This window comes from Poromitra crassiceps (genome assembly GCF_964638095.1).
Source record: "Poromitra crassiceps genome assembly, chromosome: 2".
In the NCBI taxonomy this organism is placed as follows: domain Eukaryota; kingdom Metazoa; phylum Chordata; class Actinopteri; order Beryciformes; family Melamphaidae; genus Poromitra; species Poromitra crassiceps.
Genome location: NC_139624.1, coordinates 64,547,896 through 64,573,371, shown reverse-complemented (window position 1 = coordinate 64,573,371; position 25,476 = coordinate 64,547,896). Strand labels below are relative to the sequence as shown.

The 25,476-nt window shown below is 45.6% G+C and overlaps 1 protein-coding gene across 2 annotated transcripts in view; it reads right to left on the bottom strand.

The window, feature by feature from the left end:
* znf438 (zinc finger protein 438) overlaps positions 1-25,476 on the bottom strand; it is a 79,731-nt gene that overhangs the window by 8,626 nt on the left and 45,629 nt on the right. For both annotated transcript variants that reach the window (XM_083658394.1, XM_083658395.1), the window contains exon 2: positions 16,897-17,002. The gene's annotated coding sequence lies outside the window, so the exon portion shown is untranslated. The remainder of the gene's footprint in view (positions 1-16,896; positions 17,003-25,476) is intronic.

Below are 25,476 nucleotides of genomic sequence, written 5' to 3'. Positions count from 1 at the left end.
ATAAAACCGTGGGATATGGATTCCTCCGGGGATTTGATGTGGCTATAGAGGGTAGGAGAATGTAGGTGGGGGTTGGCTCAGACATGCAACCCACGGCGAGTTCGTTCCATCATGTGAGAGTTTACAGTTGGACACGAGGGGGGGGGTGTCGTAGAAGCCGTAGAAGGAGGCAGCACGCCTATAATCCTTTTGTCACAGACGATTCGGCCAGACGTCAGCTGACACCGACTCATTCCACGCTAAAACAAGTGGAGCTTAACACCTTTCTCTCTCATTCCACCTGGAAAACTGGGAATGCTAGAAGCCATTGCAGTAGGAGCCCAGACAGTTTAGGGGGAATGTTCCATTTAAGCTATTAGGAGAGATCTGAAATCCCAAACAAACAATACCTTTCACACTAGGTGATGGGACTTTATTGAATTTCTCGTCATGATGTTGGGAAGGTGTGCACTTTAGCTGATGAGATAAGGAGCGCTGATGATCGCACATGAGGTAATTGGATCCTCAATGTAGTCTGGAAGTGTGCACCATTTTATCACAACACAATCAACAAGAGGCACTTGAGCTGGCTAACTGTCCCACCGAGTGTCCTTATTACTTAGTATGCAAAGGTGCATAGCAGCAATAAGGTGCTCTAACATTTAATATGATAATTTGTTCAATAAAGGGAACCAGTGGTGGAAGTACGATGTTTCTGTCATGTGTCATTGTTGAGTTATGGTCTTATAAGAATGTGTCTAAATACAGACAGACGCCACATTATGACAAAATGTCCCACCATGGTGAAGGGACATAAAAAGAGGCAAAATGAGCAGGCCAATATTTATTAACCTAAAATAATTTCCAATACTCAAAGAGTACAGCATGATCATAAAGCAGGATTTGAATTTCATCAAAAGACGTTTGTGATTTTTACACAAATCTTATTCTCACTTTTCATTCACTAATTTGTCATGAATTATTTTCTGTGAGCTCAACTTTCACGAGCGCTGACTGCTGCCAGTCCTCACTTCCTCACTGTCAGGAATTGTAACTGTGCCCATTTCACACTAAAGGGGTCCTGTCCAGATGTCAGTCATGAAAATGAAACTTGTTTGAAATCATCTGAACAGCTCAATTGGATTGAGAGACACATTCTTTCTCTCTCTCTACTACATGAAGTACACTTATGGGGCAGGTGAGTGAGTGTATATGTGTGGATGACGCATCTGGTTACTCACTGTACAAAATGGGGCAGTGAGAATGCCTCCTAATTACAGGCCTCGGTCTCCCTCCCCCTGCATCCCTCCCCCCGCTCATTTTGGGATCTTCCTCTCAGCGTGTGCCTCCATCCGCCTCAACGAACCCTTAAACAGGCAACATACACCTGGGAGATACAAACTCTTTAACATCCTGTAGGGGGCATGACTGAAGGTTTTCACCCAGTCAATTATCATCTATAACTCAACTCAAATGTCATGCCTGTTATTAGTATCTAGGTCATGACTTGGTTCAGGTTATCTTATCTGTCATCGTTCAGTCAGCCTGATCAGAAATCATCATGGCCGCAGTGGTGCAAACAGTGCAGGATATGCTGACCAGAGGGGATGTAATTATGTATTAATCATACTGTAGTTATTTTCAATAAAACAATATACTGTAAACTCATAAAACTAGTGCCACTCTGTTGTTTAAGCCCCGTTGTACTGGCGAATATAAGAGTTCTGGTCCCAAACGCTAGTGAATATAAGAATTTGGACATTTATCCTTCAAAATAAAAGCGACGCAATGTATGTTTTTAAAAGGCACCGTTGCGCGGAAGATCCGCGCTGTACAGGAAGCCTAAAAAAAAGGTCCGGCTGTCCCAGAGTCTATTTCCGTGCTGAAATAGACTCTGGGTTCCCAGATTGTCCGTGTTCAAATACAAGAATCAGTGTCCGTGTTCAAATACACGAATCAGGTTAGCCTACACGGCTCCGATGCTGTTTCAATGATTAAAGATACCTAGACACTGCCCCCCTATGGTTAACTTTTACTTTTACCATGATTCAACTGGCCATGCCCTGCTGCTTCTGTGGTGCTGGGGAGAAATGTACAGGGAGGTCACAGACGCCATTCAATCTGCCACTGGCTTTGAAACGCCAAGCGCTCTAATCTGACGGGGGTGAGAGGTCAGGGTTAGACTGGGGAGGGGAACCTGGTTTCTGGCTATAGAGGAGAGGGACGGGGGGGGGGGGGGTCCACAGGGACAGAGGAATGGGGGGGGGGGGGGGGGGGGGGGTTATGGGGTGGTGGATCCACAGAGACAGATTATCAGGTAAGGCCAGAAGGTGAGAGGGGAGGTCCTGCTGTTTATGTTGGAAACAGGTCAGGGTTGAGCAAGAGGGCAGCACTGGAATGGGCCAGGCATTCACCTGGAATGGAATGGAACAGCATGAAATGTACTGAAGAAGCTATACACACATACATATTAAGCACACACCTTCAAAACTGGACCTGGCTCACAGGAAGAGGTGGTGCAGCCCAAAGCCAGCCAAAACAACCTGCCTATTGTTACAGAGTAATACGATTTTGCCAGCAGTGACAGGTCCGTTTTGTGAAATGTCAAAACATGGATAACGCTGTGTTTTGGTAGCATCCCTGATGCATTCTCCCATTCCTCTCTCCGCTTTTTCTTGCACTTGGCCAACCTCTGTTTAAACTGCGGAGTCCAGCGAACTATGCAGGCCGCGGCTTGGGCCCAACGACAAGACAACCTGGTCTATATCAAGACGAGTTAAGACAACTGAGAAAACCTCCCATGTTCAAATCAGCCATCGGACGGTGCTTGTTTACAGTAGAGAGTGGGACACAGGCATTCTTTTTTCTATCGTAAAAAAAAAAAAAAAAAAGTCTTGGGGGGAGGGGGGGGTGGGGGGGGGGCAGAGCAGACTAGTGAGAGGTTTGTTATCTCCCTTGTAGGTGAGAGCAGCAATGCTCATCTGGGACTCAAGATAGAGACCGGAGATGGAGGGGGTCTGGAATGAAGTTTGCGTGTGTGTGTGTGTGTGTGTGTGTGTGTGTGTGCGCACGTGTGTGTGGGAGGGCTAAGACCCAGCAGAGGCCAAGCTCCCCCAGGTTTGAGCCCAGATGAAAGGCCAGGATCTGGGCTAGATAAGAGGGCAGATCGTGGGGGGCCGGGGCCAGCCGGCTGTGAGAAGCCATGTCCAGCGGCCATGTTCCCCAACCTCCTCTCACACACACACACACATACAGACGGACACACACACACACACACATACGCACACACGCACGCACGCACACACACACACACACACACACACACACACACACACACACACACACACACACAAACATACACAGGGATTAGTGAGGGTTTGTGAGAGAAAAAGTAAAAAAGATATATACCGGTATATACTTACATTTCATCAATCTCTCTGTTCTCTTAGAACTGTCAAAAACTCCAGCAAGAATGAAAACACAATAAAAAAAGATTTTCATGGATCTGGCAGCCCAAGACGAAATCAGATCATTCCATTATTTTCTTCCTCCCGAGTGAACTCAAGAGCTACAGTATCTGTACTCCATTGCTTCTTCCTGCATGCATGCTAAGCACTCATCTTTCCTCTGTAGGGGTAGATATTCATCAGCCCGAGGTGTGTGTGTCTGTGCGCGTGTGTGTGTGTGTGTGTGTGTGTGTGTGTGTGTGTGTGTGCGCGTATGCACGCAAACACACACAAAATGGAAATCTGGTAGCCTACAGCTGCTCTTTTTACCCTTTTACTGGACAACAGAAAAAGGTGTCGCGAAAGAGAACACAACACCATATGGTATTCACGGCACACACACCTACACACACACACCTACACACACACACACACACACACACACACACACACACACACACACACACACACAGAACCCTATGTCATCCACTGTCACCTGAGCAAATCAATGTGAGAGAGAAATCCATTCCAATTAGGAGCCGGCCGCTCTGCCCTGCATGGGAATGCATGATGAATCGATAGAGAAATCCCACTGCTAACGACAGAAAAACACGTCGTTCCTCCAATACAATGGGCAAAAGCCAGACTCACATGTAAAACACACGTTAATCCATCATCTCTTTTGCAGGTAAAGATATACCTAGGTAAGGTAAACATTCCTTACATAGCTTAAGGATTTCTGAGAAGTGGTAATTTCCAGAAAAGCCAGGCCCTCAAAGAAGAATGAAGCGCTTCCCTTTCAAGGCAGGATGCTGTAAACCCCTGACAACCGACGACCTTTGACCCTGACGTCCAACAAGGTCATGTGTCATTCCCGGGAAGTCGTCACGTCTTCAATCATCCGCACTCACAAACAGACCAGATGAGCAGACGAGCGTGCGCACACGTAAGCCGTGGGCTCCGAGCCGAGCGGTGTGGATGTGGGATGAGGTGACATCAGTGTGTGTAGATGTGCATACAGTGTGTGTGTTCATCAGTGTGTGTGTGTGTGTGTGTGTGTGTGTGTGTGTGTGTGTGTGTGTAGAATATGTGTGTGTTCCAGGTCTGATGGGCTAACGTGAAGCCCCCGGGTGGTCAGTAGTACTGTTAGCCATCCGGACTAAACCTTTACCTGACCTTTCCCTCTGCCATGACATTTGGGCCCTCTTGAATAGGTCAAACAGCACTAAAGACTGCTCAAATGGAAGAGGGCTGGAAAATAAGAAAGACAGGAGAGGGTTGAAGTCAGAGCATGTGAGCAGAGCGGAGCGTGGAGCGGAGCGGGGGGATTTTGGCTTGAGCGGCGAGCCGGGAGCGGCCGTGAACGCTGGAGCGGGTGGAAAGGGCCACTCCGTGAGCGAGGAGTGGTAATTATCACAGCTCCACTCCGCTCACATGCTCTGGTTGAAGTGTGTCAGAAGCAAGGGGCAACCTCCGTGCTGAAAAGTGAGGCCAATGCGGAAGTGTCTTAAAGCCCCATTCAGCAACTTTTCCAAGTTTTGCTATTGGAGAAACTGCGCCCTCTGCGTGCAATAGTATCAATATCGATATCGCCGTTCAAAGTCAACAAAACACAGCACCAGAAAGCTCTATGTACATGTTGTGACATCGGGTACTGACCACGTGATGAAATAATAATCCATAGTTACGTGAAACATCACTTTCGTAGCAAATCCACACCGAGTTACTTCCTTGTTTTCATGAACACAACGCTCCCGCTGTACTGCGCATGCGCGCATCTTGCCTCCGGGACGCAGGCACCAAACTGCTTAGTCCCAGGAGAGGCCTTTGGAGGGCCGTGTGTGACCAATAGAGGTGACATTCTCCCTGTTACAAGTCACTCTACCATCTTCAATGACTAAAAAGCTGTTATATTAAGGTGAAAAAGTTACTGATTGGGGCTTTAAACTTGCATTCTTTCAACGTAAAGTTGGAGGGGGGGGGATGCATTCTTACTAATGGCCTGCAGGGGGCGACTCCACTGGCTGCAAAAAGAAGTTAGGTTGCATACAAGTCAATGGGGAAATGCCCCTACTCATTCGATTGATTCCCTCAGAAAACACTACACTTTCCTAATGAGTTTATGTTCTCAATCGACAGTTTCTTTCTTCAATACATCATGATGTTCATTTAGTAAATTATGGTCCAATTAAGAGTAAATTAGATGATAAATCAGGGCAGGCTATGTTTTGGGGCGTGATCAACACGTCACCTGTCCAGTGATCGCGCAGCTCACCGATCATGCACCAATAGCAGGCGGCTCTGTGGGAAACCCCTGGTCTAGCTAGCTACTTCTAGCTCCAAATAACAAGATGGTGACAGTCAAAATGCCAAATGCAAAACGGCAGTCCACAAACCAACAGATGATGGCACAGTGGCTACGTCCATTTATTTATACAGTATGGTCGGAAGTCAACGCAAGGAGATGTTAGGAAGCATAGGGTGTAGGGATCTAGTCAATGCAGGGAGATGTTAGGTAGCATAGGGTGTAGGGATCTAGGGAGATGTTAGGAAGCATAGGGTGTAGGGATCTAGGGAGATGTTAGGAAGCATAGGGTGTAGGGATCTAGGGAGATGTTAGGAAGCATAGGGTGTAGGGATCTAGGGAGATGTTAGGAAGCATAGGGTGTAGGGATCTAGTAAACACAGGGAGATGTTAGGAAGCATAGGGTGTAGGGATCTAGTAAATGCAAGGAGATGTTAGGAAGCATAGGGTGTAGGGATCTAGTAAATGCAAGGAGATGTTAGGAAGCATAGGGTGTAGGGATCTAGGGAGATGTTAGGAAGCATAGGGTGTAGGGATCTAGGGAGATGTTAGGAAGCATAGGGTGTAGGGATCTAGTAAACACAGGGAGATGTTAGAAAGCATAGGGTGTAGGGATCTAGTAAATGCAAGGAGATGTTAGGAAGCAGAGGGTGTAGGGATCTAGGGAGATGTTAGGAAGCATAGGGTGTAGGGATCTAGGGAGATGTTAGGAAGCATAGGGTGTAGGGATCTAGTAAATGCAGGGAGATGTTAGGAAGCATAGGGTGTAGGGATCTAGGGAGATGTTAGGAAGCATAGGGTGTAGGGATCTAGTAAATGCAGGGAGATGTTAGGAAGCATAGGGTGTAGGGATCTAGTAAATGCAGGGAGATGTTAGGAAGCATAGGGTGTAGGGATCTAGTAAATGCAGGGAGATGTTAGGAAGCATAGGGTGTAGGGATCTAGTAAACGCAGGGAGATGTTAGGAAGCATAGGGTGTAGGGATCTAGTAAACACAGGGAGATGTTAGGAAGCATAGGGTGTAGGGATCTAGTAAACACAGGGAGATGTTAGGAAGCATAGGGTGTAGGGATCTAGTAAATGCAAGGAGATGTTAGGAAGCATAGGGTGTAGGGATCTAGGGAGATGTTAGGAAGCATAGGGTGTAGGGATCTAGTAAATGCAGGGAGATGTTAGGAAGCATAGGGTGTAGGGATCTAGTAAACGCAGGGAGATGTTAGGAAGCATAGGGTGTAGGGATCTAGTAAATGCAGGGAGATGTTAGGAAGCATAGGGTGTAGGGATCTAGTAAACACAGGGAGATGTTAGGAAGCATAGGGTGTAGGGATCTAGTAAACACAGGGAGATGTTAGGAAGCATAGGGTGTAGGGATCTAGGGTGATTTTAGGAAGCATAGGGTGTAGGGATCTAGGGAGATGTTAGGATGCATAGGGTGTAGGGATCTAGTAAATGCAGGGAGATGTTAGGAAGCATAGGGTGTAGGGATCTAGTAAATGCAGGGAGATGTTAGGAAGCATAGGGTGTAGGGATCTAGGGAGATTTTAGGAAGCATAGGGTGTAGGGATCTAGTAAATGCAGGGAGATATTAGGAAGCATAGGGTGTAGGGATCTAGTAAACGCAGGGAGATGTTAGGAAGCATAGGGTGTAGGGATCTAGGGAGATGTTAGGAAGCATAGGGTGTAGGGATCTAGTAAATGCAGAGAGATGTTAGGAAGCATAGGGTGTAGGGATCTAGTAAATGCAGGGAGATGTCAGGAAGCATAGGGTGTAGGGATCTAGTAAACGCAGGGAGATGTTAGGAAGCATAGGGTGTAGGGATCTAGTAAACGCAGGGAGATGTTAGGAAGCATAGGGTGTAGGGATCTAGTAAATGCAGGGAGATGTTAGGAAGCATAGGGTGTAGGGATCTAGTAAATGCAGGGAGATGTTAGGAAGCATAGGGTGTAGGGATCTAGTAAATGCAGGGAGATGTTAGGAAGCATAGGGTGTAGGGATCTAGTAAACGCAGGGAGATGTTAGGAAGCATAGGGTGTAGGGATCTAGTAAACGCAGGGAGATGTTAGGAAGCATAGGGTGTAGGGATCTAGTAAATGCAGGGAGATGTTAGGAAGCATAGGGTGTAGGGATCTAGTAAACGCAGGGAGATGTTAGGAAGCATAGGGTGTAGGGATCTAGTAAACGCAGGGAGATGTTAGGAAGCATAGGGTGTAGGGATCTAGTAAACGCAGGAATATGTTAGGAAGCATAGGGTGTAGGGATCTAGGGAGATGTTAGGAAGCATAGGGTGTAGGGATCTAGTAAATGCAGGGAGATGTTAGGAAGCATAGGGTGTAGGGATCTAGTAAACGCAGGGAGATGTTAGGAAGCATAGGGTGTAGGGATCTAGGGAGATGTTAGGAAGCATAGGGTGTAGGGATCTAGTAAATGCAGGGAGATGTTAGGAAGCATAGGGTGTAGGGATCTAGTAAACGCAGGGAGATGTTAGGAAGCATAGGGTGTAGGGATCTAGGGAGATGTTAGGAAGCATAGGGTGTAGGGATCTAGTAGTGGAGATAAAGGAAAGAGGAATCTGGGAGGGAAGACATCCAAGGCAAAATACTGACATTGTGGACAAATTCTTTGGTTGTGAACAAATGTAAGCTCTCGGTCGGCTCCACCGAAAATGAGGGTCTGGCTCAGTGGGCTCTGAGTTGAAATAAAGGCTTGAAATGAAATGAAAAAGTTCTGGCATTGTCAAAACATAATAATAATAATAATAATAATAATAATAATAATAATAATAATAATAATAGTAATAAAGGTAATAATAATAATAATAATAATAATAATACATCAGATTTATGTAGAGCTTTTCCTAGTGCTCAATGATGCATAATCATACAGTTTGGCTGTGTTAGAACACATAGTCCATGGGCCAGACCAGATATCGGTACCATATGGGTGGGCAAAACTTTACCTATACTAAATTGTTTATAGGGTCAATATAAGTAAATTAATATATGATAGCCTTTCCACAGGAGTAGCTTTTCATATTTATTGGACATTTTCTTATTTTCCCCTATTTAGTCCATGGGCCAAACACAAAAATTGCACATATCGGTACCACTCAAGTGGACAAATTCTAATCATGATTTTTGAACAGGTATATATCCATAGATGATATTTTAGTATGATAGCCTTTGCAGAATGGCAGCTTTGTCACAGTTATCGGCTCATGAAGTTAGCAAACCCCTACAATAAATTTGATTCTAGGTGCTGATCCATAACCTATTTTAGGCTCAGGACCTTTAACCATGTTCTATGAGAACATGTTTGACAACATTTGAAAGGGTAGCTTCTTAGCTTTCATTTGAGCTCAGTTGTGAGTCTGTCTGACAAATAAAGAGCTCACATGGGCTCTTCAAAGTGTCAGTGACATTCATTTTTCCACAGTTTTCGCCTAAATTATAGTCTTTATTTCAGCACTGTGGCATCTAGGAATATCAGAGACACAAACAACAAACACTGGAATACTCATATAGGACTATAAGGATTCAGAAAAGGTATAATGAACCCATACTATCCCATCGTGAGGGGTGAATTTTGCCCTTTGAATTTGGTAGAAGAATGCCTTCTCGAGGGAAATGGGCCAGAACCCAAAATGTAAGATATCGGTACCATCCGGGTGGAGAAATTCTACTTGTGATTTTTTTTAATTCCTATGACCATGGTAGCTTATTAGTGCTTAACCACACCTCTTAAATTATGGACTTATGGGAATTAAGGGAAATCATCTTTCTTTCATTATATCCTCTCCCTGGGGTGTCTGGACTACTAACTGTTAATATTACATGTCTAGATATAGGCATGCTATCCTATGATACTATACATACCATACCATACTATACTATACTAAAACTAAATTGGCACATTTCCCAGTCAAAAAGAGGGTAAATGGGCACGCTTTTCAGTCAGAAATTGCTTTATTTGTGTTACGGTATATGTACAGCTACATTCAAAATGTTTCCAGTCTTTCAACACAATATTAGGACAATCTACCCTTCCTGAGACCATGTCATCCACGAGGGCAACACCATCATCGTCATTCACATCTGAGTCTGTCAGCTGTGCAGCAAGCTCTTCTTCACTGTGTTGGTTGGCACATGTTTGTAGTTTGCACAGGTTTGTGCATTTCAGACCGTTATTGAGACATGTGCACTCTGGTGGTTTGCACGACCTCACACACTTGCAGGAGAGCAACTGCAAGACGGCACCTGGTGCTGGGGAACCGTGCATCCACTGGATTTCAAGCTGCCCGTCATCATCTGTGGTCCACCTATGGTCCTTAAAGTACAGTCCATTGTTGATATCATGGGAAACTCCTTTGTGAATCCACTCAGTCCAGATCAATATGAGTTTGTCAGCTTGTCAACTGCAACTGTTGCCCCGCCAGATGTAGCCAACCTGCATGATTCCAGCCACAACATCCAGCAGTGGAGGAAACTGCTCTACAGCGCTGCCAGCAAAGTCAGTCTGATCAAATTCTTGTTTGAGGAATGGAAAGGACCCAAACACAGATAGAAACTACAAGACAAGGCCTTATATGTTACCTGTGAAGTAGTCTGCTTCAAAATCAACAAGAACCAATGGGAGGAGGTAACACAGCTCAAATCCTCTCAGGAAGAAGCTGACACCTGCATGCTAATGCATGCTCTCCATGTAGCAGAGTCTGGCTTCAAGGCAATGATCATCATGGCATACACAGATGTCCTGCTACTGACTCTGGGTTGGAGCAAGGACATCCCATGTCCAATGTACCAAAAATGTGGAACACTGACAGAACAAGACAATGTTCCAGGACATCACCAAACTATGCAAATCACGCGGCGATAGTATTGCTGGCGCCTTGATTGGCATGCACACGTTCACTGGCTGCAACACTGTCGGCGTATTTGCAGGACACAGAAAAGTGGGCACCCTGAACAGACAGGACATATCAAGAAGCCTTCCTTGAGCTCGGCCGTGCTTGGGATGTCTCTAATGAGCTCTTCAAGAAGCTGCTGGAAATCATGTGCCACATGTATTATGTAGGCTATATGTACCCTCTACACACATTACAGATGTCAACCTCCTCCGATACCAACTTTTCTGCACCAGACGTGGGGAGGTTGAGTCCAGCCAGCTTCCACCATTTGAGGATTGGCTATTAATGCATTCCATTCATGCAAAAGATCAGACTGCAATCTCTAGACGGTCTCTTCAAACCCAGCCATCTGTACCAAGCCCCAAGGACCATGGGTGGACCACAGACGATGAGGGGCAGCTTGAAATCCAGTGGATGTGCGGTTCCCCAGCACCAGACCGTTTTGCAGTTGCTCTCCTGCAAGTGTGTGAGGTCGTGCAAACCACCAGAGTGCACAGGTCTCAATAATGGTCTGAAGTGCACAAACCTGTGCAAACTACAAAAATGTGCCAACCAGCACACTCAGATGTGAATGACGATGATGGTGTTGCCCTCGTGGGTGGCATGGTGTCTCAGGAAGGGTAGATTGTCCTAATATTGTCCTGAAAGACTGGAAACATTTTGAATGTGGCTGTTCATATAATGTAACACAAATAAAACTATTTTTGACTGAGAAACGTGTCAATTTACTCTGTTTTTGACTGAGAAATGTGCCACTTTAGTAGACAAGCATAGTATATCTAGTATAGTATAGTATAGTATGTACAATATCATAGGATAGTTTGCCTATATCTATGTAATATTAACAGTAGTCCAGACACACCCTAGGCAACGGATAATGAAAGAAAGATGATTTCCAGGGAGGGCACTTTCCTAGTTTTGAACGACAGCAGTCCATAATTTAAGAGGGGATAAGCACTAATAAGCTACCAGTCATCAAGGTCTATCATATAAAAACATAATCTAGGGATGTACGGTATATGAATTTAAAAAAATCACAAGTAAAATTTGCCCACCTGGCTGGTACCGATTTGTTAAATTTAGGGCTCTGGCTCATTTCCCTTGAGAAGTCATCTTCTACCTTAAGGGCCATATTCACCCCTCACGATGGGATAGTATGGGCACATGATACCTTTTCTGAATCCTTATAGTCCTGTGAGTATTCTAGTGTTTGTTGTTTGTATCTCTGATGTTCCTAGATGCCACAGTGCTGAAATAAAACTATAGTTTAGATGAAAATTGTGGAAAAACGAATGTCACTGACTGTTTGAGGAGCTCCTGTGACCTCTGTATTTGTCAGAGAGACACACAACTGAGCTTAAATGAAAGCTAGGAAGCTATCAAAAATTCTATCAAATATATTCTCATCAAACATGAGTAAAGGTCCTAAAAAGAGCCTAGAATAGGATATGCATCAGCACCTAGAATCCAAATTATTGTAGGGGCTGGCTAACTTCATGAGCTGATAACCGGGAGAAAGCTACCATTCTGGAAAGGCTATCATACTAAAATATCATCTATGGATATATACATGTTCAAAAATCATGATTAGAATTTGCCCACTTGAGTGGTACCGATATGTGAAATTTTGGTGTTTGGCCCATGGACTAACAGTTGTGAGTGAGTCTATTCCGCTGAGTGACCGGCAGCAAACGACCTATGCTGGTGTGCTAGTGCAGAAGTAGATAAAAAGGAGGACATTGGTGGACGCAGGATGCAAAATGTAGGATGTAAGATGCGGGATGTCCTGGTGGGGCGCTGTGGTAGCAGACAACAAACATCTCATCAAAGTCTAAAAAAGGGTCATCGGTAAATGTATGACATGAAATAGGATGCAGCCTTTTCAGATAGTATGATGACATTAACAGGCTGCACACAGTCCGATTAGAGATCGCACAATATATTAATGAAGTGAATTGCACAGTCTGTAGGGAGACTTGAGAGGACTCAATCCCCTGTCCATCTCCCTTCGCCGTCGTGTTGTGTTCGTCATTTGTTAGATATCTGGCATGTGCGGAAATCACTCTCACACGTCTCCTCGCATGTTCTTTGAATGCCTGTTCACAAACACAAAATAATTTCAGACACGTTCAGTTCTACTGGAGAAGTGATGTCAGCGCAACCTTCACTGGGACACTAAAAAAACACCTGCGTTCCCAGTCCCACGTTAATGATCACTCAACGCAATAGGAGAACTGATTTCATGGGAGCCCTAGATGGGAGGAAGGAAGGAAGCTGGCGGCGTGCTAATTTTAGGCACTCTGCATCTCAGATGAAACGGTAGAAAAGGCAGAGAAGAGGTGGAAAACATATCTCTCTCCTTCTCTCTCTCACTTTACTGACTTTCTGTGTCATGTCTTTCTAACTATCATTACCCCCTGCATCCATCTCTCTCTCTCTCTCTCTCTCTCTCTCGCAGCTCTTTGATTCTCTCTGAATCACTTCTCCCTGTCTGCCTGTCTCTAGCCCTCCCACCCTCTTCCTCTTCCCATGCTTCTGTGTCTTTCTCTCTTTTCCGTCTCACGCTCTCTCCTTTCTTCTCAGCTCCCTCCCCTCCTGTCGGTACCTGAGTAAATAAACAGTGCTGTGTGTGATGCTAATTAGAGTGGGTTCAGGGACGTGATGAGCCCAGAGACAGATAAACAGCAAGGCAGAGAGGAGAAGGGATGAGCTGGGGGGGGGGGGGGGGGGGGGGTGTAGGTAACCCACCCCAAGGGCAGCACGACGCAGACACACAAACACACGTCGGCTTAGCGGTGAAGGACAGGCGAGAGTGGTTTCGGCTTTCAACCCAACTTAGGGCGGCTTTGAAGTGAAGGGCAGTAGCAAGGCAGAGGACTTTGAAGGGGCTACATTGGAGTGAAGGGCAGTACCAGGGAAGGGGGCGCACTTGCTGCAGCTTCAGCTGTGGGGAAATGTCGTTGCAAACTTCCTTAATGACGTCTGCTCCTGGAGACCCGCTGCGAGATCAAAAGAATATGCAGATGATCCCACCACTTCTCCTCCTGTCGAGGTGAGGCTGGGCTTCTAAAAGCAGGTCAATGCAAGGCAGCTTGTTCTTGTTTAGCATAAAATGGCCTTTCTGGGGAGGGTAAGCTGCGGGGTATGCAGGTGAGAAGACACTATTAAAAAGCAGAGGCAAACCGTCAAGAATGAATACATAGTGACGTCAACGTTTGTCGAGTTTAAACAGCCATAAAGTGCAGTTATTGCGGAAATAGACTAAATAACAACAATTAAGCAAGTACAGGAGTATGCACAGGGCCCGAAATTAACTTTTTGACCCACCGGCCAGTGGCGGGTAGATGGAAAAAATCTACCCGCCAAGCATATTTCTTACCGGCCCAAAAAAAAAACACATTTTTGTGTCACATATATCCATATATATCAATTTTTTCAGTACATTTCAAGTAGATAAGGTATTACGTTGAAGAATACACACATAAATAAGAGGCCAGAGTAAAATTTGAAGCAAATTATTTTAATATATTGATTGATGATTGATTAATCAATAGATGTCAAGTCAATCTTATCAATACATGTCCAGTCAATCTTGAGCTTAAATTGTTGTAAAAAAAAACAACGCAGCTAAAAGTAATAACTGCGACAGTCTCAGTACAGACAGCGCACAAGTTGGGCTATGGACCTTTCTCTCCCACTCACACCTGGCACCTGCGTTAGCTCTCCTGCACTCGTTCTCGGCTCCCCTTCGGTTTTATTGGTGGTAAGCATTTTGATTCATCTCCTCATCATACGAGCTCGGCAACAAGCGCGAGCGATTGATTCATTGATTGATTCGCCCGATGTAGGCTGTCAATTTAGCAGAGGTTAAAAGACGCTTTTTACCTCCGCTAAATTTGACGACTGCATTCCATTCCAGACTGAGTCATGTTTGGTAGCCTATACGGGAGAGCCATGTGAAACAGTCTCACAAAGCACTCGTGTTAGCCAGCTGCGCACCAAAACACACATGATAACTATTATCTCCTCATATATACTGTATCATACGAGTGTCGGCAACAAGTGCGAGCGATTGATTCATTGATTGATTCGCCCGACGTTAGGCTGTCAATTTACCTCCGCTAAATTGACGACTGCATTTCATTCCAGAGTCACGTTTGGTAGCCTATACGGGAGAGCCAGAATGAAACAGCCTCAGGAAGCACTCATGTTATAGCCTACTACCGCACTGAACTAACGTTAGTTTCAGACTGCTTCCTTGTATATTGTGCGCTGGGATCAGCGCTCCCCAGCGCACTCCCAGCGTTTAACAGTCGGAAAAAGACGCTAGGTGGACACAGGCCGGCTACACACAGTTTTAATATTACATGACGACTATTTTTGGACCCGCCACATGGCGGAGAGACGCCAAACCTAACTCGCCAAACGTAAAATTTGCCCGCCATTGGCGGGTGCCAGGCTCTAATTTCGGGCCCTGAGTATGCAACAGCGGAGTTTCTCGGCGGAACTGGATCCAACGCTGATTGGCTGAAGGAGTTGTCTGTCAAGGCAAGTACACCCGCCCAATTTGCGCCCACTGCAAACACTGGGTGAAAGCTTGAGGCCAGACGGTCTGGTAGAACAAAGTGAAATGTGAGTTCACGTGACCGGCTGCTTTACCAGGCTAGTCAGGTGCAGGCGCGGACTGCATAATCGGGCACGTCGGGCAAATGCCCGGTGGCCTGGCCTGGATTTTTTTTTTTTTTTTTTTGGTGCCCGGCCCGCAGTCAGGCCACTCACTGAACAGCAGGCCAGGCGCCGCCTACTGGTTTACTAGTGGTTTTATTACTTTATTAGTTAGTCTGAAGTAATAATTACACTTCAGGGTTAAAGTGGGTGCATCTCATTGTAAAATTGGACTCGGCCCAAATTGGGCTTCAAATGGCCCAAATTGGGCTTCAAACGGCCCAAATCTGGCTTCAAACCGCCCAAATTGGGCTTCAAACCGCCCAAATTGGGCTTCAAACGGCCCAAAATTTTCGTGCGTCGGCCCGTATCGGCCTGGCCTGCTTGGTATCTAATGCCCGGCCTGAATTATGATCCCAGTCTGCCCCTGGGTGTGAAAGTGTGTTTAAGATCAAACCTCTGTCTGTCTGTCTGTCTGTCTGTCTGTCTGTCTGTCTGTCTGTCTGTGTGTCTCTCTCTCTGTCTAGGAGAAGTTACAGTCCACAAATTGAGCAGCTGCTGATGTGTCTTTGTTGGGCATTAAAACCACAGGAAACATTGTCTGACATGATCACAGTCCGTCTTGGACCGTAGTAACTGTTACAATCACTAAATTAGCCAGACATGAGCGCTGTTCAATATGATGGGGGATTCCACTCCGTTCGCAGTGCACTAAACTAGATAGAGAGGAGAGGGAGCCCAAGGAAAAGAGGGTGGAATGGCCTGTAACAGCTACCAATGCCTTTCACTCTGTAACATGTTTCAAGAGATGATGTAGATCAGGTGACCACCATCTTTAGTGTTATCCAGAGATGATTCATGATTTAAAGACATCTTACAATCCAAGATTATAACTACATTGATAATGACAACCAGGTGCAGGGGAAACCTTGCCGTTATGAAGATTTACATAAGCTTTTAATCTCACGTTAAGTCCAGTGCAAACACTGAGAGAGAGAGAGAGAGAGAGTAGAAAGCACAGAGGATCACCATATAAGAGAGATTGAGGAGGAGAGGGGAAATGGAGGGAAATGTGATGGCTGGATAGATGAGCTATTTTTATAATGAGGTCAATGTGAGCTGTGGGATTTCATTCTCCTGGGACACACACACACACACACACACACACACACACACACACACACACACACACACACACACACACACACACACACACACACACACACACACACACACACACACACACACACACACACACACACACTCTCACTCTGTGGTCCTGTATGGCTCCTACTGAGTAGGGCTGCCTCTATCAACAGGAAGAAGAGGAGAAGAACCCTGGATGTCAGAGAGGAGACTGATCATAACCTGGTTGGTCGGACCTCCCCTCCCACCCCCCCCCCCCCCCCCTCTCTCTCTCTCTAGTTCTGTATGTTAACAAGACGGACGTTCAATAATTGAATGAGACTGACATTCACTAACGTTATCTAGATCACTCACCTTGCCTATGAGACTGTCTCTCCCAATAGCTTTGGAAGATACAATGAATGACCGAAGACGACTGGTGCCCAACCCAAATGAAAGGAAAAGTACTCACTGGATTGGATGGTTCCTACCTCCTCAGCTCTTCCCTCGGTTGCGGCTCCTCCTATTTCGGGGCGGTACCGGGGTGGTGGTCCTGTCCCCTCCCTCTGCACGCTCCCCTGGAAACACAGCAAACATGAACCCTCAAACTGAACACTCCAAAAAACACAATCACATGAACCTAGCACAGACTTTACTTTACTTTACTTTATTTCATTTGGCAGACGCCTTTCTCCAAAGCGACGTACATACAGAAAATAACAACCATAAGATCATGTAACATACATAGTGGAAAACAGAGATAAGGAAAAAGATAAATACAATAAAAGCCAACAAACAAACAAACAGATAGTTGAAGGTCCGTGGGCAGCATGTTAAGGGTGATGGAGAGGGAAGGTTAGGGGGAGGTGAAATGGAGAGAAAAGAGATGGGTTTTTAACCGATTGCGGAAGATGGGGAGAGATTCGGATGTCCTGACCAAGGGGGGGAGCTCGTTCCACCATTTGGGGGCGAGACAGGAAAAGAGGCGAGATTGAGAGCGGCCCTTGAGCCCGCGAAGCAAGGGGGGGGCGAGACGGCTTGCGCTAGTGGAGGGGCGGAGGGAGCGGTGGGAGGGTTGGAACGTGACCAAGGTTTGAAGGTATTGGGGGGCAGTTGAGTGGACAGCTCTGTATGTGAGGACAAGGGTTTTGAATTTGATGCGTGACAGGATGGGGAGCCAGTGGAGGTCATGGAGGAGGGGGGTGACGTGAGAGAATTTGGGTTGGTTGAAAACAAGGCGGGCAGCAGAATTCTGGATGAGTTGAAGGGGTTGGATTGCAGAGGAGGGGAGACCGGCTAGAAGAACATTGCAGTAATCAAGTCTAGATAAAACCATGGCCTGGACTAAAATTTGGGTTGCTTCTGAGGTTAAAAAAGGGCGGATCTTTCTAATGTTAAAGAGGGAGAATCTACAGGAACGTGCCATTGCTGTAATGTGGGCAGAGAAAGATAGTTGGTTGTCGATGGTGATTCCGAGATTTTTGGCAGATTGGGAGGGGAGGACGGTGGTGTTGTCGATGGATAGGGACAGATCGGATAGGGGGGAGTCGTTGCAGGGGAAGAAGAGAAGTTCGGTTTTGTCGGGGTTGAGTTTGAGATGGTGAGAAGACATCCAGTTGCTAATGTCTTTGAGGCAGGCAGAGATACGGGAAGAGATATTAGAGTCCGAGGGGGGGAAGGAGAGATAGAGTTGTGTGTCGTCTGCGTAGGAGTGATAGGAGAACCCGTGAGAGGAAATGACGTGACCCAAAGATCTCATGTAAAGAAGGAAGAGGAAAGGACCTAAGACAGAACCCTGGACAAGGTGTCGTTTTGTTTATTTAGCAGATGCTGTTATCCAGAGTGACTTACAATGGGTGTGCAACAGTAGAGACATGCTCAAATGAGAGGGTCTTCACATCCGACCCGTTTGTGTCGAGGACGGTGTAACGTGTAACATGATGGAGCGACGACAAAGTACATTCGGCAGCGACATTATTCGCACACTAGGACAGTTATGCATGGCCTGTTTCACAAGCACACACAATGCATGCACAAACTCCTCCTCTCTCCCCCTCCCCCCGCTCTAAATGGCTGTTGCTTTGGCCTTCCATTAAGCCAAGCGAGAGCTCGTTTAGCCAACAGTGTCTGGGCGGTTGAGAACGCAGGCTGCCCACTCAGTCACATCCAGTCGTATTAAATAAATAAGGAGCGCTCTTCTGTGTAAATTATTCATTTAACACGCCTTATCCTCTTCCAACAACCTTGTTAGAGCACCTCAGGAGTGGGGAGGGGGGAGGGATGAGTGGAGGGGGAGAACTGAGCAGACACTCGGGTTCATGTGCGACTCAGCAGAAGCTGTGGTGCATCTCTAAGCTCTCTGGCTGCTCAGTCAGGTAGGGGGGGCTAATTCATCCTGACACCTCCTTTGTTTCAGGGGACAAAGTGCTGCCGACACACCTACGCGTTTGCTCACACACACACACGCACGCTTGAACGCATGCACAAACTTACACATCGCAGAGAGAGAGAGAGAGAGAGAGATGAATTTTCAGTGCATATTCATAGAATAATCATTCTAGTTGTCTGGATAAATTATTGAGAAACGGGAGTCCAGGACACGTGATGCTGGAATGCGGTGGCTGTTCTTCCTGCCGCCTGAACTCAGACAACACAGCGAGTCATCTACCCTAAACAACCTGATTCTAATGAGCCAGGTTTGAGACGGAGAGGAAAATGCTTATCTTGAACAAAACCACTCTTCTGGATATTAACCTTGAGGACAAATGCATTTTCATACTTTATTTTTTAGCAGTAGTAGGCCAACACTTACCTAGGGTAACTTGAGCATGCAATAACTGCAGCCTTTAATGAAACATCTAAGAACACGTTGACAGTTGCATGTAATTATCAAAGCAAAATATAAGAAGAAAACATCAATGAAAGGAACTATATTGAACAACCAGAGTATCAAGATATAGTCATTCCGGGTATGAGGGGGGGGGGCATTCAATTTAAAAGCAATCTTTCTTAGACTTTCTTTCCAATCAAACCCGATTTACATCTCTGACCACTCCCACCACATATGGCAGGTTCCAACTTCCAAGCCTACAGTACAGATAGTGATGATATGCTGTATGAACAATTTGTGGAAAAGTAAAATGCAATTATAGCTGCTGCACAGCGGTGAGTCGGGGCCGGGCATTTTGAGGAGCAAGAGGAGGAATAAGTAGAAGAGGAAGGAATTGAGAAATACACAAGGTCCATCAGCAGAACTTTCCAGACCAAAAAGATCATTAACCCTTTGAAATCATGTGTTTCTAACCCACACAGCACAATGCCTGACTAGGTATAAGCACATTTATTCTGCATCCCCCGGGGGTCAAACTCATAACCTTTGCCAATAATGGGAAAGTGTTGATCAAGGTGAGCTACTTGAGCAGTGAGAAAATCAGAGGAGGCTTCACACCAAGGACTTATCCAGCCACCAGGGTGCAGTATAATAGCTGTCCATGCATTTGCAGACAGATTTCAAACTAGTGTCAAATATTCAGTATTCATGACAAGATTCTGAGAATTTGCATACTTCATTTCATTTAGACAACATAAGATGTTTGTAATTTAGTTTTTATAAAGATTGATTGCTCCGCAAGTGAATAACTGATGATTAAAGATCCATTGACTGCAATAGTAGGCTATACATGAGGGCAGAATTCAAAATACTGTCAAGAATTCAGTTTTTGAGATAAAATTCTGAAAGTTTACATACTTCATCTATCATGAGAGGAACATTTTGTAAAAAAAAATCAGGAATATTGGAGCTTTATTTACGAGAATTTGCAGTAGCGGTTTAGACTCTAAACTTTAGAGTAGTGCTGCACGATTTGGGGGAAAGGTGCGATTAGCGATTATGGTGGACAATATTGCGATTTGTGATTGCGATATAATAAACAAATGGTATCTGGGGATGTGCCGGTATGAGTTTTTGACGGTATGATAACCTTGGACAAAAATAGTATCACAGACTAAAATATATGAAATATATTCAAATTTAAAATATATTAAAACTAAAATGAAACAATTTGAAATAAAATTGCCTTTAAAAAAAATTAAACATTTTGAGACATTTGCCTGTCCCACACATGTAAAAAGAAACACCAGAAAAATAGAAACTGCAGCACTGTGTTACAGCACATAGAAGATGGCTCAGACTGCAAAGTTGGTAAGCTACATGTCTGTCCAGTAATACAATGATACACCCCGTTAATTTATTTTGTAGCGACAGATGGCCTTAAACGCCACACGAGAAGGCGAGGTAACGTGCATCTGCAGACTTTATCGGGGGACCATGAAGGCGTCATGCGACCGGCTAGCTAGAAGCCTGGAGGTGCTGCTGCAAGCAGCTGCAACAGTGTTTTCTCTGCTGACAACCTTGTTAATCTCGCTATATTCTTCATCACAGCGGGTCGTTACCTGGTCATTACCCACTGTGCACTTAAACGTGCACTAGTTCTGCATAAGCGGCTAGTTATTAGCATAGCTAACCATTAGCGATCATGGATGTTCTCTCTCTCCCTCTCGGTAAGATGTTATGTTTGTGAACCTTGCTGCGCATAACATTACTTATTTGCGGGAGTGCATGGGAGAAGTCTCCCGCTAGTGTTGATGCCCAGTGTGATGGCAGAGAAACGTGTTTGCTGCGTTGCGTGTAACGTTACACACACACACACAAAACGTTAAAAAAGTACAAATAATCACACCCTTTTGCGGTTATGTAATCGCACGTGCTGAAATCGCGATTGCGATTAGATTAATCGTGCAGCACTACTTTAAAGTACCGTTAAAAATGTGGGAGGAGATAGGAGCAATAGAAGAGGGATCGGCAGCAGAGATGCCCGGCCCCTAAACACACAAACACCAATACTGACTTCTGACATGAAGAGAAGGCTGAATCCAATTTCTCTATAAGGTACACTGATGAGCGCTATAATTTCCCACAGTTATGAATCAGTCAGGATGATCCATGCAAACCCTAATTATGAACGAATCCCTGGATCAAGCTAACAGTGATCTCTCTCTCTCTCTCTCTCATACACACACACACCCCCCCCCCTCTCTCTCTCTCTCTCTCTCTCTCTCTCTCATACACACACACACTCCCTCCCTCTCTCTCTCTCTCTCTCATACACACACACACACTCCCTCTCTCTCTCATACACACACACACTCCCTCTCAGCCCCAGAGCAGGAGGTCGTTATGTCAACTCTGACAGTGCTCATTACCAACCTCTACGCTTTGAATTGGAGTTAACAGGCTTTGGCCCAGGCTAGGCCTGCTAGACTCAACTGCTACAATGGGATCAGTGTGTGCATGTGTGCGCGTGCTAAGAGTCAATCACGAAACACTCTTTAATTTCTAAATAACACTCCAAGGACACTAGGGGTGGGAATGGCACAGTAACTCATGATACGATACTATCATGATACTTGGCCCTCGATAACGATGGTATCACAGCGATAACCGATTTTGCGATAACCGATACATTGCTTTTGCAAGACACCTAAAAAGGCAAAAAGAATGAATTATGTATTTATTCACAGAATTGACATGAAACAATGTACAAAAAGTTCAGACTGCATAGTAGTGCCTCTTTAACACACAGACTGCAACTTGTCCTGACTCCATGATCACCTGTCAATCAAACAGTGCGTCCAGTCCTGTGCTAGGGGTGGCAGGTTATCGTCTTTCAGTAGAATCATATCTTGATGAAATAATGATATTGAGCTCTGTTGGCTTAATTAATGATAAAAAGCAACTAATTCAAATATCCCAAAATGAAATCTGAAACAAATGAGGGAATATTAATTGAGTTTTGTCATGCGTTGAATGTCATTGGTACATTTACATTACATTACGTCATTTGGCAGACGCTTTTATCCAAAGTGACTTACAATAACACATTTTTGTCAGCAATAGAGCAATCAACTATGCAGCACAGTCTATGACAACTACAACTTCTGAAGGAACAGTGGTACAAGTTTAGTTTTTTTTTTTTTTTTTTTTTTTTTTAACACGTTCACTGCCAATGACGATTTTTTTTTTTTGACGGTGGGACGTTGATCTAACCCTTTTACGTCTCCTATACCAATATTGGAGGTATTGAATGTGTATAATCTATTTTACCGACCCACTGAGTGGCGACATGTCTCTCCAGAGTAGAAAGAGGCGAGCCAAAACTGGAGAGAAAAGCGCGAGGAAGCCGTTCTCATACTGTAAAATGGATGGCGAAAACGCTTTCACTTTCGCGCTGACGCACAGCGGTGGCAACGGTGGGGGGTTCCAAGAATAGACTGGATGCACACTTTGAAACACGCACCATAAATAAGCCCAGAATCGCAAGAGCTTCATCAGAGCTCTCAACCGAAACGCCAAGAAACGAGCGAAACCCATCCAGCGAGCCCCATCCAGACTGCCAGGCAGCAGCCAGGCAGCAGCAACTCGTTTGTCACAGACGCGCTGCAGAGCCAAGGAGGGCGGAGGAGAACGCCCACGGAGGGAGGAGTTGGAAGCAGAGGGGGGTTTTCTGCTGTTATGGAGGAAATTACTGTTCAAAACTATTGTTTAGATGTCTGACGTCTTACTGATGCCAAAAATGAATGGTTAAAGTGACTGTTCTATCGAATTTCACAAAAAGCCGTTTATCTCAGAATAAATTTTCAGACGCTGAAACCATGCTGTATTCAACTGCTAATGCTTACATAACTACTAACTCTACAAACTAACTCTTTTAGACAGAGAAAGCACACATTCTATTAGTTCTTTTGAGATATTGTGTGTTCACAAAATCCTAACAGAAACGAATCCTCGGCTCTTGAAAGATGAGCCAAAATCCTAAAAAAAAAACCTTGGCAGAAGCTAACTACAGTATTGAAAAACGGCTGGCAGTGAATGTGTTAAGAAAGAAGTAGATCAAGAACATACATAATGCAAATGTTAACAGATATCACATATCTCTATCAAAAATAATTTCAGATGATCACAATATTAACTTTATCCACTGGGTAAACGGTCACAGTGTTGAATCCAAAAGTGATGAGAGGGTAGCAAAACAAACAAATGTTGCAGATTACTATATTTTATGACCGTTTCCGACCTGTTAAAGGGTAACCCGCGGATAGACTCTAGCCCGAACAAGAGTAGTGTTTGGGAGCTGCTAGTATCCAGGGCTTCCTCTCCCCCTCCTTTACCAGGCCAGTAACCAGCCTCTCCCTCTCCTTTACCAGGCCAGTAACCAGCCTCTCCCTCACCAGGCCAGTAACCAGCCTCTCCCTCTCCTTTACCAGGCCAGTAACCAGCCTCTCCCTCTCCTTTACCAGGTCAGTAACCAGCCCCTCCTTCTCCTTTACCAGGCCAGTAACCAGCCTCTCTCTCTCCTTTACCAGGCCAGTAACCAGCCTCTCTCTCTCTGTTACCAGGCCAGTACCCAGCCTCTCCCTCTCCTTTACCAGGCCAGTAACCAGCCTCTCTCTCTCTGTTACCAGGCCAGTAACCAGCCTCTCCCTCTCCTTTACCAGGCCAGTAACCAGCCTCTCTCTCTCTGTTACCAGGCCAGTACCCAGCCTCTCCCTCTCCTTTACCAGGGCAGTACCCAGCCTCTCCCTCTCTTTACCAGGCCAGTAACCAGCCTCTCTCTCTCTGTTACCAGGCCAGTAACCAGCCTCTCCCTCTCCTTTACCAGGCCAGTACCCAGCCTCTCTCTCTCTGTTACCAGGCCAGTAACCAGCCTCTCCCTCGCCTTTACCAGGCCAGTAACCAGCCTCTCTCTCTCCTTTACCAACCAGCCTCTCCCTCTCCTTTACCAGGCCAGTACCCAGCCTCTCTCTCTCTGTTACCAGGCCAGTAACCAGCCTCTCCCTCTCCTTTACCAGGCCAGTAACCAGCCTCTCCCTCGCCTTTACCAGGCCAGTAACCAGCCTCTCCCTCTCCTTTACCAACCAGCCTCTCCCTCTCCTTTACCAGGCCAGTACCCAGCCTCTCTCTCTCTGTTACCAGGCCAGTAACCAGCCTCTCCCTCTCCTTTACCAGGCCAGTAACCAGCCTCTCCCTCGCCTTTACCAGGCCAGTAACCAGCCTCTCCCTCTCCTTTACCAACCAGCCTCTCCCTCGCCTTTACCAGGCCAGTAACCAGCCTCTCCCTCTCCTTTACCAGGCCAGTAACCAGCGAGCAATGTAAATGATGACACTTGTGATTAAGGCTTTCCACTTCAAACAGGCCTGATGTTTATACAGGCCCTGATATAGCGGATGGGATAAAGAGCAGGTACAGCTCTGTTTTTGTTTGTGTGTGTGGTGCATGTGTGTGTGTGTGAGTGAGTGAGTGAGTGAGTGAGTGAGTGAGTGAGTGAGTGAGTGAGTGTGTGTGTGTGTGTGTGTGTGTGTGTGTGTGTGTGTGTGTGTGTGTGTGTGTGTGTGTCTGTGTGTGTGTGTTTGCCTGGGATGAATGTCATTACGCCCAGGCTCTGTGGACATACATTCATAATGACACACCAAATGCCATTCAGTGCATTACAGCTGCCTCGCCAGCTTCCTCCTCCTCCTCTTCCTCCACCTACCTAGGCCTATATAAACCACACTGCCTCTCGTCGCCTCGGGGCCGGAGTGACATATGTCGTCTTACATTCAAAATGATTACGTTTCAGAAGGCAGAGGTGCAAGAATGGCTTTCTCCCTTCAAGGCTTAAGTGCCATGCGTGTTGGTTTTGCAACAGAAGCAGGGGAAAATATTACCAAAATATATTCCAAATTCCATGTCGATGTTGTGTTGTCTAGGTTTGGGCAATTAAGCGCCAAGTGTCCTAATGTCACAATAAAGGATTATTTCTACACTAGTTCTGAAACTGGACAAGGCCACAGTCCTTAATATCAGTGGTTCTCAACGTGGGGTCTGGGAACCAGTAGGGGTCCTTGAGGGATTTCCAGGGGGTCCCCAGCTGTTTGATGAATTGTTAAACTTCTCCATTATTTAATTTACGAGAAGTTAATATCATTAGAGAATGTAGAAGAATTACTTTT